The sequence below is a fragment of the Stegodyphus dumicola genome, chromosome 6 (assembly GCF_044657685.1).
Source record: "Stegodyphus dumicola isolate Sdum_Otavi_A_Nest chromosome 6, ASM4465768v1".
Taxonomy (NCBI): domain Eukaryota; kingdom Metazoa; phylum Arthropoda; class Arachnida; order Araneae; family Eresidae; genus Stegodyphus; species Stegodyphus dumicola.
In genome coordinates this window covers 175,573,310-175,590,970 of record NC_140773.1, presented here as the reverse complement: position 1 = coordinate 175,590,970, position 17,661 = coordinate 175,573,310, and positions in this window count along the sequence as shown.

Here is a 17,661-nt window from a genome sequence, read left to right as displayed (position 1 = left end):
CAATGTTGAAACATGTTGAAGATGCTTTATGTCCAGCAATGTCAAATATCGCACCAACATTTAATTTGTTATACAGCAGAAAACGAGCACATCTGTCTCACTACAATTTTCTTTAATTTTTGTTTGCTTAAAATAAATCCGAAAATACGTCTTTTTATACGTATATTGTTTACCAAAGAAGTAAATTATTTAAGGAAGGATATTTAATTTTATATCTTTATTTTATATTTAATATCTGGGGCTATCGGGAAAAAAAACTCAGTGATAAAAAGTGGTCGCGATTGAAAAAAGTGTAAGAAGCCTTGTTTTATATAAATACTTGGCTTCAATTGATCAGTCCTATTCATAAAAGAATATTAATTTAAATAGGATTCGCACGCTGATGTACATATTTATAAATAAACATAAATGAGCACTGTAGTATTATTTCAATTCTATATGTATTAGACTGCTAGAAATCGTATTAAAGATATTCTAAGTGAGGGTATGGGAGATTATGCCCGCTGAAGGAATCGATTCTGATACTGAAAAGAAAAAACGAATTGCAATCTAATCTTCATATTTTGATCCAAGTTTACACCTGCAGCTTCTGTTGTTAAATAATGCTTAGTTGAAGTGGAAGTTATGATAGTCTTATCATCTCCAGAAATAAGAGGTACAGAACATAAATCATGTGCTTAAAAGAAGCTGTTCAAAATAGCAGTGCGAAAAGATAGAAAAGAGAACTTGTTACGATATCATTCTACCAAAAATTAACGCCAATTGGAGACTTTTTTCAGGTACTTAATAAGAAAATGAATCAATATGCCTAGCTGGGCATTTCTTTTCATAGATCACTTATGCACGAGGTTTGTAGAAAATATTTTCCGCAAGTGAAGTCGCAACAATTTCTGTATTATCAGGACAGATTCTTTTCAGAAAAGATGGAGTTAAAATTTATTATCTCGTGTAGTCATGATCAGGGTGGGCGAAAGGGGCTGTACAAGGCCTGCACTGCAGGCAGTCTTTATCCAGAAAGTGGCACTTGTAGACGATTAATTGACAGTAATCAACCATGATAGCCTTTATTAATAATTACAACAAATTTAGTAACGTAAGAGCTTCATTTAAAAGATTTTCCAGCTCTAGCCGACGGTACATACAATAAAATTATCTTTTAGATTGTTTCTCAAATGAAGCTATGTGCGAAAAATTGTTTCAACATTAAATTTTAAAAAATTCAAAACAAATATTGAAAAAATCGCTTTACCACATTGTATTGCCATCCACAAACACAGAGTATACAAAATTCAAACTCGATAGCTTGTCAGGAAGAACTTTAAAATTCGATAACAAACTCTTGACCGAACGGCAAATACCATGATTGAACTAACTAGAAGTTTATACAAAAATGGCAGTTAGTGGCATGATTCCCCTCCTCCCCCCCTTTATATGATAACAGAAACATGGGATAAGTTTGCCTCGAATTTTCTAACAAATGTTGCTACACTTTGCTGTCTACTAACAGAAGTGATTTATTGATTGCTTTACTAATATAATTTTTGTCATTTGCCAAAAAAACTTATACATTCCGGTCATTTTAGCTTCCTTTGAGAAACATGGCATTCCTTTTATTTTCTTACTTTGCAGTATTCCAAAATATTTCAGTTATTCATAGGTATATATATATATATATATATATTTAATCAATTTTCCATTCATTTTTCAAGGAATAAAACTCCGCTTAGCAATAAAGCCTATCACGGGAGGAAATCACAGGAGAAGCAGCTATTGGAACGACATTTTAATTACCATTTCGAACAATAACTTATTTCTTTCCTTATTGCTGTTCACCGTTGAACCGTACAAGTTATCTTACGCTAACTGATAATTTGCTAGGTTGATATAGTTTTCCTGCTTCAAAAAACGTCTTATACAATGGATTACGAACTAAAATGACATCACAACAATTCATAATTACTTGGGTTTGATCGACTGGGTCTCCTATCTCTTCCCAGTTACCCTTTGAATGGGGAGAATGTAAAGAATAATTGCATCTCTCTGTACATGCTGTCTTGGTATAAATCGTTATCACTTCCAACTAATATTAGAAGATCCGTGGTTTGAATCCTGCCGAGAGCACAGCTAAATCTAGTTTCTTGAAGGGAAAAAAAAAAAAAAAAAAAAACTTAATATGTTAGATTTAAAATGCAACAATAAGTCGTAAAAAAATAGACACTAAATAAGTGTGCATCTATATCTATATATATACTGTAGGCAGATGTGTTTTAAGGTGCATTTTTCAGTAGTTCTATAACTTTGATATTTTAATTTTAAATATTAAATTCAGTATTTTGAATTAAATTAAAATGTTAAGTATCCCTACAAAATAATTCAAACTGAAGTAATTATTTTTATACAGTTTAAAGCCTTAAATAGCTTAATATCTGAAAGTGTAATAAAATGCATGTGCAATTAAAGTAAATGATCTTTAAAGTATACACTGACTACCAATAAGTATTTGGACACCTGTGATAGAAAAGAAAAACTAACTTTATTCAAAATCAATAGTTGGTAGAGCCTCCAAGAGAGGTAATTATAGCGTGGACCCTTCGAGGCATATTTTCCACAAGTCTTTGTATGACAGCTAGTGGTATTTTCTTCCACTTGGCTTGGAGAAGACATAGATTTTGCACGGGTAGTGCACCCCTGAATTCGGCAATGCAACTCTTCCCAGAGGTTCTCGATAGGGTTCAGGTCTGGACTCTGGGCAGACCAGTCCATTCGATGAACTCCATTGGCACCATACCAAGCCTTGGTTAACGTCGAAACATGACAACTGGCATTGTCGTCCTCAGTAACAGGGGTCCAACCCGTAAAACTGCCACAACGTAGGAAGCACATTGTCATCCAAAATAGTGCGGTAGGCATCGGAGTTGAGTTTACAATGAATGGGGACCAAGGGTCCCAGCTCATACCAGGAGAAACACCCCCAGACCATAATTCCACCTCCGCCGAACTTGACTGTTGGCACAATGCATTCTGGCAGGATACGTTCTCCAGGTAGACGCCAGACCCAGACCCTGCCATCCGAACGGTAAAGGGTGAACCTTGATTCGTCACTCCAAAGAACTCGTTTCCACTGATCTACGGTCCAATTTCGATGTGCTTTGCACCACATTAACCGAGCAGCGCGGTTGGACTTTCTGATCAAAGGCTTATGGGCAGCAGCACGACCATGAAAACCAAGCAGATGTGCTTCCTTACGGATGGTATTCATTGAAACAATACTCCCGGATGCCTGTTGAAACTCCTCGCGGATAAGGGCCATCGGTTGGGTGCGGTTCTTCCGAATTTCTCTGGACAGCACTCGTCGGTCTCTATCTCCCAGTTTCGTTGGTCTGCCGACTCGGGGAACATTCCGACAATCACCGCTCACCTTCCACTTGTTAATCACATAAGCCACTGTCGATTTTGGGTACTTCAGATTGCTAGATATGTCCCTTAAGGATCGGCCACATTTGTGATACCCGATAATTATACCTTTCTCGAAATCAGAGAGCTCCGAACTGCGAGGCATCTTGCATGCTACTAAAGCCGATGCTGTTTCCTACACGATATATACCGGCGGAGTCCGGAACGTAACTTAGGACTACAGATATCGTCATTTGCATATATGTCCAAATACTTATTGGTAGTCAGTGTAGTTCCAGAATTATGGCTTCCTCTAAGAATTTATTTATACTCCCTCTGCTAATTGTTAGTTAGTAGAACCAATATTTAAACCATGCAAGAAGATAGCAGAACCAACATTTAAACGATGAAAAAATAAGATATGTGACACGTCTATCTGATGAAAAGGTAAAGGTGCCACCAAATGTTAAGAATCCTGCACAGTGGAATAACGAGCATAACTGGCGCCCCCCGTAAAAACACTATGATATGATGAAAATCTTATTTGGAGACCATTTGGCGCTCATCTGCGACCGGCACCCGGGCATCATACATCCCCTTGCCCCCCTCGCTACGCCACTGGTCCTGCATTATATTTGAAGAAATTAAATAATGAAAAATCTGCCTAAATGTATGTATATTTCTCGCACTGTGATAAAACAACGGTACATAGAGCCATCGATTTTGAAATGACGTAATCTTCCTACGAATATGGGCATGTGGATGACCAAATTTGAAATTTGGAATTTGTTTTATGATCGATTTCAGATATTGTAAAACTTTAACGAACTTTTGAGTAACAAACTCAACGATTTAAAAGAGAGCAATGGCAACACTCTACGGGGGGGGGGAAGTCGTCTGTTACCAACGAGGAACTGCTCTCAATTCTTTCCGACGCAGATGCCATTGTGAACAACCGCCCGCTAACATACATCTCCCCAACGATGCAGATGCGTTGATTCCTCTGACACCATCCAAATTTTTACAAGTTTTAAAGGAAATTGGAAAGGCTGATCTTGATCATTTAGATCGGAATAAACTGGTAAATAGAGAACATTTTTACCGAAGCTGCACGGAAATTTCACAGAGGTACCAGAATGAATATTTAGGTCAGTTCGTGCAAAAGCTGGCACATCTGACAAAGATTTAAAAGAAAGCTTCCCTTGGTCACCTCGTTCGTCCAGTCCAAAAAATTTAATTATTGGAAGTTAATTTTATCAGAAAATATCAGTACATGAGATGAAAATCCTGCTAATGCCCCACCAGCAACCAGCAGCTCCTCGAAAGCTGAAGAATAATCAAGACACCAAAGGGAGTGGGGTGTTAAACTTTCGAACTTTGTTGATTTACCTTGAAGCTCTTTTGTTTATTTTTTAAAGATGGCATCAGATTTGTTATGCCTCGGTCCTTTGTATACTAATATAAATAATATTAGTATACAAAGTACTAATATAAAATTCTATATAGAACTAATAGAACTAATATAAAAATTCTATTAGTTCTCATTTTTCTGTTTTTTGATAGTATCCCATTGGGAAATTTATATTTTGATTCCAGATGAATGTGAAACTAGTGCTCAATAGCGTCATCTGAAAATTAAGCTATTCGTCAAAAATTCATTTATTATTCGTCAAAAGCATGTTATTCGTCAAAAAGGTGCACCATCGAGGTAGATGAAGTATATTTCTCTTTTAAATTTTGATGGTGTATTGCAAAGAGGTACTCTGATAGTAGACTCACTGCGTCAAAGTATTTTTAAAGTTTATGTATATATTAAGGTTCTATTCAGAACAACCATTGACAGGTAGTCTCTTCTGCATAGTTCTGATTTCTTACCCTCTCTCTCTTTTTTTTTTTTTTTTTTTTAAGATTTCCTTTGAGCACAGGCCGTGTAAGGTCTTTATATATATATATATATATACATACATATATATATATATATATGACATAGTAGCAGCAAAAAGAAGGAACAGTGTTGATGCGTAATACCCAGATAAGATAGATCGTCAATCCATATTGGAGAAGAAGCATTCTGATTGCGTAGTATGTTAATATGTTGACTTCGTAATATCTAAAAATATTGGCAGTCGAGGCAGTTTTAATTTTATTTTTATTTTTCAGTTGACGTTTGTGGCTACAATCAGTTGGCACCCGAGTCGTTCCTGTTCAAAAAACTTTACATTTTTGATATTGTTGAGATAGCGAAATTACATCCTAACAGAGCAAAGAGCGAAACTAAAGTGCGTAGTGATGCAATATGGAAGCACGGGAAGAGAAAAGTTTTGATTCCCAATTATTACGTCATAAGAGCTGCGCAGGCAATAGAATGATCTAGAAATGACACGATCCAGAGAAGTTATTACGATTTTTAAAACAGAGAAAGAGAATTAAAGTTTTACCGTTAGTTTAAATTATAATTTTGATTTACATATTTTTTATCTTGTATATATATATATATATATATATATATGAAATGTAATTTCTTATACATTATTTGTTTTGTGCAGCCGGGGCAACAGGAATGAGACAAATTTTGGAATATAAAGTGGTAGGTTTATTTTAGCATCCATCTCACAAGCGTTTCTTTTGTACCTTGAGCAGAAGCCCTATTTATACCTATGTGTGCGTCACGAGGCTCATCCAATCAGCGATATTAATTGAAATCACGAGGTGACGCTATCTTCTCATCAGGAGTGTTCTTAAGGACTTTATGTAATATGACAGATTTATGAGTTTGGCGATTTGGCGGGCGCCAACAGGTTAATATATTTTATACTAAAGAAAGGATTTCGCCAAAATTTAGGAACAGGGATGCAGTTTAGGTAGAGAATCGCCAACACATTATTAAGCAATATTATTAGAATTTAATTTAATCAATTGATTTAAAAAGTATCATTACATATATATATATATATATATATATATATAATTATTTATTTCCTAAACAATATTGATTAATTGATTATATCTTCTAAGTTTAATTATAGTAGAATTATTTAAAAGAGTGAATCCACCTGATAAGTTATATTTTGAAAGATGTTTTGAAGTAACTTGAAAGTAAAATGTTAATAATGTTTTAACGGGGACTGGAATTAAATCATCATGAAGAACAAAATTTCAATTGTAAAAGGAAAAATTAAATTAAAAACATGTAAAAGGAAAAATTAAATTAAAAACATGTAATCATTGTCATTGATCGAAAATTAGTTGACTTTTCAAGGGCAACAAACCAACTCCCGTTCAATGAACAATAATTAATAAAAATACGTAAATACGAAGGTGTTTCGTCTTTACTCTAGTTATAAGGTAAAGCCAAGTCCTCACTAGAAAGAATGTAAGTTACTTAATACCTTTTCTGGCCTTTATATCTTAATGTACATTCACTGTTCTTATTATATTTTTTATATTATTTTTATATTATTTTTTATTTGTCTTTACAAAGTTTGCATTATTTATCTTATTTTGTAATCTTCTATGTTTATTTCAACTTTACTTTGAATTCTATTTCATAATGACAATTCCAATGTTTAATTTTTGCCAATAATATAGAACTCAAATGCATAAACATGAGGGTGTCGGGGACGGTTACTCGAGTTTTTTCGAATTTCTCTACAGACATTGCTTTTTACTCCAAATTGAATTGGCTAAAATGCTTCATAAGAATAAGTTCTTTGAGTATCAGCATTGGTTCGTGATCCCTTCTATTCGCGGAAATTTTGGCTTTACCTTATAACTCGAGTAAAGACGAAACACCTTCGTATTTACGTATTTTTATTAATTATTGTTCATTGAACGGGAGTTGGTTTGTTCCCCTTGAAAAGTCAACTAATTTCCGATCAATGACAATGATTACATGTTTTTAATTTAATTTTTCCTTTTACAATTGAAATTTTGTTCTTCATGATGATTTAATTCCAGTCCCCGTTAAAACATTATTAACATTTTACTTTCAAGTTACTTCAAAACATCTTTCAAAATATAACTTACCAGTTGGATTCACTTTTTTAAATAATTCTACTATAATTAAACTTAGGAGATAATATAATCAATTAATCAATATTGTTTAGGAAATAAATTATTATTAACTAACTTTTAACTTTGAAAAATTGCGCAAGTAGTAGTAACTTGTTTTCGCACTAAATGAATTTAAGATCATACAACATTATATATATATATATAATCTCACTCTCTCCTCTCTCTCTCTCTCTCTATATATATATATACAGCGTCAGAAGTAACCGCAAGTACTCGGTAGGCGGAAGTGACGTCACAGAAAAGGGGCCATTCTGAATTTCCCGGAAGGGACGACACCAGCGCCATCTTGTATCACGTGATGGAATGACGTAATCATGCATAGTTTCGTTTTCATTCTGTGGCAATGATCCTATTTTTCAAAGTTTTTATTTTTTGTGGCAACGGTATCTTGAACCACATGTTTGGAATGACATCACTTTTAATTTATTATTTTTAATTATTTACGCTTTTTAATTATTTAACACTTTATTAATATTAATTATTTACTCTTTTTAATAAGTATTTTAATTATTCAGTATGTAATTATTTTAATTACCTTTAATTAATTGTTATTCAATTTAATATTATTTTCCCTGAATTTTAAAAATAACTCCACCACCGGGATTCGAAGCCGCCATCTCTGAGATGAAAGACCTGAACGTTACCACACGGCTACCCGGTGGTCTTATCAGACTTGTTATTTGAAACCTTCTTTGTCCCTCAGCGCCGAACTTAGCATTTTTCCTAGGCGGGGCAAAAACTTAAAACTGCCGCCCTCACTTATCTTCCTTTAAGTTTCTCTAACAAATTTCAATTTTCTTTTAATAAACACAGAAATAGGTAGGGTTTGAGATAAAATGTAAAATCCATTTTATAGAAAGAAATTCCTTATGTGCCATTTTTGTTATAAAAGAAATATACATAATAAATTGTTTAGTTTCTTTACTTACAACAAAGCGTAAGAGGGCTATCTGCCTAAGAAGAGAGATGCCTTCGCTGAGGGCTTTCGAAGAGTAATTGGCTTGTATGCAAATAACACATGAGTGAAACGACGGAAACGCCCATGGAACCAGCAAATTCGCCGGGATTCTAACCCCTGATCGAACTACGAGTGTTCAGAGTTTACCGCTCAGCCGCTGAAGGCCCGACATACGGTGTATTTAATTAGGGCAAAGCACACTAGGGCTATCTGCCTAAGGGGAGGGATGCCTTTGTGATGGACTTTCTAAGGGAAACTGGCTCGTATACACGTTACACATGGGGAAAACCACGAAAACACCCTTGCAGCCTGCCCGTTCGCGGGATTCGAACCTCGGACCGAACTACCAGTGTTCAGCGACTTTACGCTCGACCGCTGGTGGGCGGAGGCCTGACATACATATCAAAAGTTACACGGATAAAAACCTCGGGAACCCTTCTAATGCAGCTGTCTCTCCGGTGCAATGAAATAATCAAATTTACATTTTCCCTGAAATAGGCATTTTTTCAATATTTGCAGTAATAGTTACTCATACTAATAAATGATACTAATAGAAAACGATTCAATACAAAACACTAAAATAGTTCAGCACAGTACAAAAATGGAAATCACACATTATTAAATAATTAAAAATTTCATGTAAACAAATATAAGCAAATTACAAATCACTGATGCAATGGACTGAATAATTTTATACCAATTTCTCTACACTAACAGTAAGTTTAACCTAGCACGTTAAAATTCGCAATAATGCCTTTATGTAAACTACTCAAGAACTCTATTATCGTCCTCACACAGCTCGATAATATAACAAACCAGCTCGATAACATATATTTATATATTCAAAATATTTACATATTCACACTATGTTTGCACTGTAATAATCAAATTTACATAGAAATTCTCTGAAATATGCAGTTTTGAAATATTTACAACAATAACTAGCCAAACTAATGGAAAATGATTCAGTCCTAAATACTAAAGCAGTTCAGCATAGTACAAAAAATAGGAATGACACATTACTAATTAATATCTGAAACAAATATATACAAGTTACAAATCACGAATGCAATGGATTCAGTAATTAACACACCAATTTCTCGAAATTAACAATGATTTTAACCTAGAAATTTAAAATTTCATTTCACTATAATGGCTTTATGTAGACTACTCAAGAACTCTACTATCGTCCTCACACAACCCGATAACAGTATAAATATTTACATATTCACACAAAAGAAAGAGCTCTTGGTTTGTATGTTATGGCAAGGTACCCGAAGGATATCTGCCTTAGTCAACTTGTTCGCCTGCGATTGAACCTAGCGTACAGCGGTTTTCAATTCGGTCACTAGTAGGAGCACATTTTCAAGATAAACTGGCTCGTACTCACGTTACATATAAGGAAAATCCACGAAAACTGTCACGCAGCCAAATCATTCTCTTGAATTTGAAACTTCGATCAAAATACCAATGTTTAATGACTTTACCGCTTGATCGCTGGTGAACGCACAACTTTTGAAATTAGTCTTGTGAGATGCTGTGTGTTGAACAATATATTAAAGAACACAGAAGGTACAATAATAGTAAACGCAAAAGTGCGCTGAATATAGATTTACATATCTGGTAAATGAATTAAATTTATCTGTATGCAATCATGAAACATTACATCACAAACATATAAAGGAAGAAGAAAATGTAATCAAAATATTAGGAGCATTTGCTATTATTTCCGGTATGGCTGGAAATTTTTATAAAAATTGTAAATGAGCTCTACTATTAATCACGTTAACTTGTATTATAAATAGCGACAGTTAGAGATATTATTAGCATAACTCAGCGTCATCTCTCTTTAAAATTAGTTTTATTGAAACCTAAACCTAAACTGAAAAATAAGATGCATACTAACAATTCATCAACACGAAGACGTTAGAAACATCTTCTGTTAACTAGAGTTATGATGCAGAACTTTCTAAAAATGATCATTTAAATACAAATTGGATGAATACAATACAACAATATACAAATTCTAATGTATAGCAAAAAGAAATATATAATGCAAGTTTAAAAATAAATGGGTTAACAGGACATTAAAAATTTTAAGCGATGAATAGAAGGAAGTTAGAAATTTTTTGTATAATTATGAACATGTTTATATGTTCATAATGATTAATTAAACGTGTATGTGTTTAATTAAATTAAATGTGTTTCATTGCATATCGGTGAGAGATGTATTGGAAAACAAAATAAATTTTTTAACATTTCTTATATTTCTTAAAATATGGAGTCTGTAAGAAAGTTAAGTAACTTCAAGTTCAGTGATTAAAAATTGGAAAAGTAAATAACGGCTTAATATGACATATATTATAACAATATTTGTATGAATTTAGAACCGTTTAACAAGCCGAATTTTGGGATTCAATGAAAAGAATTTTAAAATTAGATTAGAACTATTTATCTAAAATGTTGAATTTGAAATTTAAGATATAAGAAAATTCATAAATATTTATCTAAACAAACAAAAAAAAAATTTAAACTGCGATATAAATTAATATTAGTACTGTAGTATCTTCTCTTAAATCCGATATTTGATAGGTTTATTTAATATATATAGTAGATATATGTATCAATTTATTGTAGGTTCATTAATTTATCTGGTTTACATGCCTCAAAACGGATATATTAAACATTACCTCCAAAGTGAAGTTAAAAGTGGACAAGTAATGTTAAAACAAAATAGGAGAAAATTCAAATTAAACTCGGTTATTACACTTCTTAAAATTACATCAGTAAATATGGATGGTAATTTTAAGAAACACGATAACTCAGTTTAATTTCAATTTTTTCCTATTTAGTTTCTGACATTAATTGACCACTTTTAATTTCAAGAATTGGGAGATAATATTTTAGTACATTAACTATCGCTTTCCAAGATTTTAACTACTTAAGTCCCAAATTTCTTATAATAAATGTCATAAAAAATATAATTGTCAAAAATAACATATAGCAGCTAAATGTTGCAACTTGAAAATTTTTAAATTCATGTGGAGCATAAACAAGTTCTGACTCATCATTCTTTATTATAAAAATATAATTATGAGTATAAGTAATTCGTTCGTAATTCATAGTTTCTTCTTTGTGTGTCACCCTTTGTACATTAAAGTGAGGGACTGAAAAGTTGACTATTGTTAGTTGCGGAGGAGAATTGCATGGAGGTAGGAAATAACCTGCTTTCTTACCTCCTTAGGGAACTGAGGAGGGCTTCATTTAATTCCGCGAAGTTGGTATACGATCGGGCAAGACATTTTGAAGTGAGCTTGCATAAAAGGGGCAATAATCCCTTTTGGGAGGACAAGCGAGCGGCAGTGAAAAATCAGATGAGGTTGGTCAACACCCCCCCCCTAGATCTATTATATTTAGGCTGTGTTGAGTTGGCAGAGGCGCGAGCCTCGAGGACAGGGTCGTCCTTGTCAGTGACGCCTGCAGTTCCTCGATTGTCCTCTCTCTGATCTTATCTTTACAGTCGTATTCGGATGTACTTAGCTTTCTTTTAACTGTTTGTTTCATTAAAATGTTTCTTAGTAATTAATTATAAATATTCTTAAAAGTGGTTTTTGAAATTACTAATATTGTATCAAAAATTAGACAACATTCCAAATACGATCCAGTAACGACGGCTAGGATTCTTTTGGCCAAAGACAGTTTATGTAAAGAAGGAAAGGCTCCATAGACGTAATGTAAACCAGTTTGTCTTCTACGCCGCTAGAAAGAAAAGGGATAATTCGCCAAGGGATTTGGCAACGGAACCTGTTAGCATATCAAAGAATCTTTAATTCTGTAAGATTCTTTGGATGTACCTAGCCAAGATTTTCCACTTTCGCCACGTGTACAGGAAATTGAGGAAGACGGGTTAAGATGAATCGTTCTTTGACTTTTCGCGATAATTTAAACTCGAATTTTTGTGCTTTTTTGCTTTACTAGTTGAACTTGTATTATCCAGATCGCAGTTTGACGTCTGATTTTATATCTGTCAATATGTAGGGGGGGGGAAATGCAGTTACGCAGATTTAAACTCTTGATAAACGTGACCGTCGAACCTGTTCGAACTTCGACATGAGCTTCGAGCTTTGGCACTTTTTTGCGACAGATATTTCACGCATGCGCAGTTGTGTCCCTTTATTACTAATTTTGAATTTTCATTACTAATTTTGAAGATTCTGGATATATCCTACTTAAAAGTTCATAACCGATTATCAAAATAATTTATGTATGTACTTCGTTGTGCTTTTGGTTAATTTTTAAATCGTTGTTCAACTATAACACTTGATTTCTAGTGAAGTATCGAAATGATTATTTACTTTCCGCTTTTTCCAAAAGACACATATGTTCAGTACAGTAATGTGTGTGTGTGTGTGTGTGATTATAGCAAAGCCTCGATGGCTATCTGCCTAAGGGGAGGGATGCCTTCGTGGAGGACTTTCTAAGGGAAACTGGCTCGTATACACGTTACACATGGGGAAAACCACGAAAACACCCATGCAGCCAGCCCGTTCGCGGGATTCGAACCTCGGACCGAACTACCAGTGTTCAGCGACTTTACCGCTCGGCCGCTGGTGGGCTCAGTACAGTAATGAATGTTCAGTAGTAATGAAGTAATGAAACGTTCGATTTAACACTTGAGATTTTACTAAAGAAGTCTCTGTAATAGTAAAATGTTGGTTAAAATTGTGCTAACAGAAGGAAAAAATATGCTTTTTTAAAAATATTCTTATGATATGTAATAAAAATGAAAGCATGGCGCCGGTTCAGCAATGCAATACAAGGTTTTAACTAAAAAAGTTTCTAAACTGAGTTTTTTTTGTCACGTACGAAAATTAGCAATATATTAGCAGTGGACTAGGAAAAAAAAATTTCGGAGATAATACTGTGGTATTAATCAAAAAGTATAACATTTTTCTTCGCAATAAGTTATAAATGTTTTCGTTTCAGTAGAATGAAGTCAGAAAGTACAAATTTGGTAAAGAAACAAGCGCCGATTTTCTTATGAATGTGAGATATTGTCTTAGATATGTTTCTAATGAAATTGGTATATAAACTTCTTTTAAGAAAGAAATAGACTTTATGAGAAAAAATCTATGACAATGCAATTTTTTGTGACGTAGAGAAAATATTCAAAGTCTGTATGATCTGTGTTAAAAGTCTCCATTGTCTACTACATTCAAATACATCAGTGCTTGAGAAAATTAATCTAATCCTGTAGTATACTAAGATAAAAAATTCCATTTCTTTTCTTAATTTCTGATTCAGTGAGGTAGTGTTGTTGAAGTTAAATCTTCCAAACGTGTAAAAAGTTATTAAATCATACAATATAACTATTTAATAAAAATTTGTTCTCAAATCTTTACAAGACTTGTAAAAGATAAATAAGAAAATATTTGAAAATTCAATGATTTGCAGTGGCCGTAATATTCAAAGTGTTCAAAAGGTTATCGATAAGGTACTTCACAAAAAACGGTTTATGAAAACACGAATACATCACAGCCATCCGTAAATAACTTTCGTCCAAACTAAAAATTTTTTACTCCAAATTCACTTTGGATGCAGGAAAAGAAACATTAAAGGATTCAAAATGAAGATACTCATGTAAACTTTTTGATATGAAATGCACAGTATTTCATGAAATATTCACTTAACTTCTAACTCGTTTAAAATTTTGTTTAAATCATATGTAATGAGCATATGTGAGATACGAAATGCATTCATATGCGAAAAAAAAAAAACATTTAACTATCTGGCAATGAATCAAATTGCATTGGAAATGAAAAGTAGAAAAAATATATCTATATGGAAAATCTTGATGACAATTTCTGAGTGTGTTTTTTTCGAATAAAAATCGTTAAAGTCTCCTAGGTTAGTAATGAACTACTAAATTCGGTCAATTTTCATCAAAAACGCCGTAAGAAGTTCTCCGCACTGGTAAAATATTACTTAAATTCTTTAGCTTCGTGACTTCCCTCAGACATTGGCAAGACCAACGGCTGTCAGGGCAATACAAGATAACTATGTGTTTAATAGGTTACTTCAAAGTCATGAAAGAAATAACGTTTGGAAAAAAAATATGGACATTTTCAGGAAAAATATTTTCTTGTGTTCTTTCGGTATTATAATTGTAAACAAAATGCAAAAATTAAGTATATACGTAGATAAATCTCATGAATAAAGGTAAATTAACATGAAATGTTTCCTTAACGTCTATGTAAATGGAAAATAGTGACCGTAATATATTTGTTCATATACAGTGCATTAAAACTTTACTACCGATCCATGAATTCAGGGAAATCAGCGACAAAAAGTCATTTATCACGTTTGCTTCCTACAGTATATTATCTTGTCGTTTTAATCTTTTTGCTTTTGAGTTGTAGTATTTCTGAATTTGAAGCTCTAAAACACAAAATCACTCTGATTTATCAATTTGTGCCTAAATGTAGAGTACAGTCAACCAAATGAAAGATTTTAGCATAAGTAAATGTATTACAGACAGATGAAATTAAAAAGTCATCACTATTTTTCATGCTCTGTTCATGAAACTAGTCCTGACTTATCGCATTCGGAACATTTTGAGAAAAAATATTCGTTTCTTGTTCATGTTTTTGCATACTCAGATACTAATTTTGTTGGAAATATGAGATTTTCTTATTCCATTTTATATTTCACTGTTAAAGTCTGGCTTGACGAAATTGTTTTCCTTGGAAATGGCATACTTGTCCTATATATCTGCGACTGTTCTAATAAATTACATTACTAACAAGTGTGAATAAAATTTTTAGTTATACAGGAATTATCTTAAATGTTTCCTTAATCTGAAGTGCAAAATGTAACCCATGTGCAAAAATAGAGCAAGTTTATCTTAAAAAGTTCTCCACCTTTTTCTCGGTCCTTACATGCTTTTCTGTATTTATCACTCAAGTTCATAGTGTACCTCTCTTTTATCTAATTTGTGAAGTATTCCTGTTTAAATACTAACATTTGAATTTGTTTAACTGATTTTAAAGTACATGTATATTTTGGTCAATGCGTGGGGAAATGAGGAACTGTGGCACTGAGTGTTCTAAGCATTCCATACTGCATTTTTCTTAAGAGTACAGTTCAGTTAAAAGAGAAATGTGTTTCGTACTTTGTGAAAATTTTATTTACTTATTATGTGTCATACTCATGATAAATAAAAATGTTAAACATGTGCGCAGGACTGTGTGGTTCCATTGTTTAATTAAAAATATGCTTTTCAAAAAAGTGTGGTCTTTCTTATGACATATTAAAAATGCGTTAAAATTTTTAAAGTTGGTGGCTATAGTAGTTCATAATATGGACTTTCTGTCATTATTACCTATTTTGTATAATTATTTGTGTGTAATTTTATTTACTATCTATGAGAAGTTAAATGTCAAAAAAGCTGTAAAAGTTCATTATTAAGCAATGTCAGTTTGAAATTTCTATCTTAAAAGTATTTGTGTTAGGTCTTTTATGTTAATTATAATGTTAGATCATTATTTGGAACTCTACTCAATATTTCGTGTAATGTATCATAACTTTGTAGGAGTCATTTGTCAGATATGATAAATTAAATTTCGTTCTCAAAAGGCTGTAAGAGTTCAGTGCTAAATAAATTATTGACAATGTGAAATATGGGTATTTTTCACTTAAGTTACAATGAATACGTTAAAAATATTCCAAGTTAACAAATTTTTATATTCCAAGTTGGGAAAAAGGCGATAAAGTTTCATATCCATGTGTATTATAGACTTTAAGTTCTCCTTCACAAAATGTGACTATAATTCAAATTTAAAATAATACGTTACAATGTGGATATTCTTCTCTGTAGTTAAAATATAATTCAATCTTCTGTACCTTGTTAAGAGAGTAAGGCTGTGATAAGTTCAAATAGAGTAGTTTTTATAAAGTTCTGCGGTAAATGGTGGAATCATATTAAGAATCCGAGTGACGTTTTCACGTGAAGAAAAAATCAAGGTTCAGTGTATGTTCGGTGATTTAAGTAGGATGTGTGCAAGAAAATACAAGATGTTTTTGTAAAATATTTCAAAGAGTTAGCAAAATTTGTGTTAGTAGTATAAATGAATCTTACTGAATAAAAGAGAGTGTTCTGGATATATATGTATAAATGTCTGTAGAGTAAAATAAGAAGAAATGAAGTACTATTGGTACGTATCTAAACTTAACTGGGTAGAAATGCTCCATGCATTGGTTTGAGTGGGCTTCATACCATGAAAATTTATTGCTCCTTATAAGATTTGTTTAAAGTCAGTTAGGAATTACAATAAAGAAATATGTGTAAGTTTGTATTTATTATGGGGAAAAGGAATCAGAAATACAGCATGAATATGTTTTATAAGTTAATAGGGTAAATGTGTAAATGGGAAGTGTAAAAATTACATTTGTCAGACATAGTTTGGTGAATCCTTTGAATAAAAGTAAGACGTGTAAAAGGGAATCAACAAAGTTTTTTATAGTTGGCCAAAAAGTTAACACAGTCATTAATAGTTAGTACAATACATTAGAAGGAAAAGTTCTGAGTATCTCCAACTTAGTATTAAAAAAGTAAGAAATGTAGTATTCCAGTTAAACTATATAGAATGAGCATTAATGAGCATTGTGTATATTGGTTTAAAGTTACAGAAAATATTATCTAGTGAAGTTATATGCATGTAAATTCCAGCTTAAAATTTCAAAGACAGAAAAATGTAGGTAAGTTTACTTTTGGACAAATGGAAATGTAACATCATATTGTATTTAAAACAAGGGGAAAAAGTTAAGGGTAAAATAAAAATGTAACAAAAAATTTTAAAGGAAAGGAAAAAAAATGAAATTTACTTTTGGAAGTAAAATGCGTAAGGGAAAAAACAAAAAAAAACTGCATTTGTGTAAACAAAAATCTCCAAAAAATTAAAATTATGAAACTAAATATTACTTGTTTAAAAAATAAAGTTAAAAATGTAGTAACACCTTTTTTTAAAAAAAATACAAAGCGGAAAGGAAAAATTAAATTTGTAAAAATAAATATTACTTTTGTAAAACCAAAAAAAAAAAAAAAAAAGTTTAAACAAAAAATTAAAATAAAGTAAAGTAAAAATACGAAAAGGAATAAATTTTGGAAAAAAAAAAAGAACTTTTGCAAAATAAAAAAGTGAAAAGTAAAAATTCAATTTGTAAAAATAAATATTACT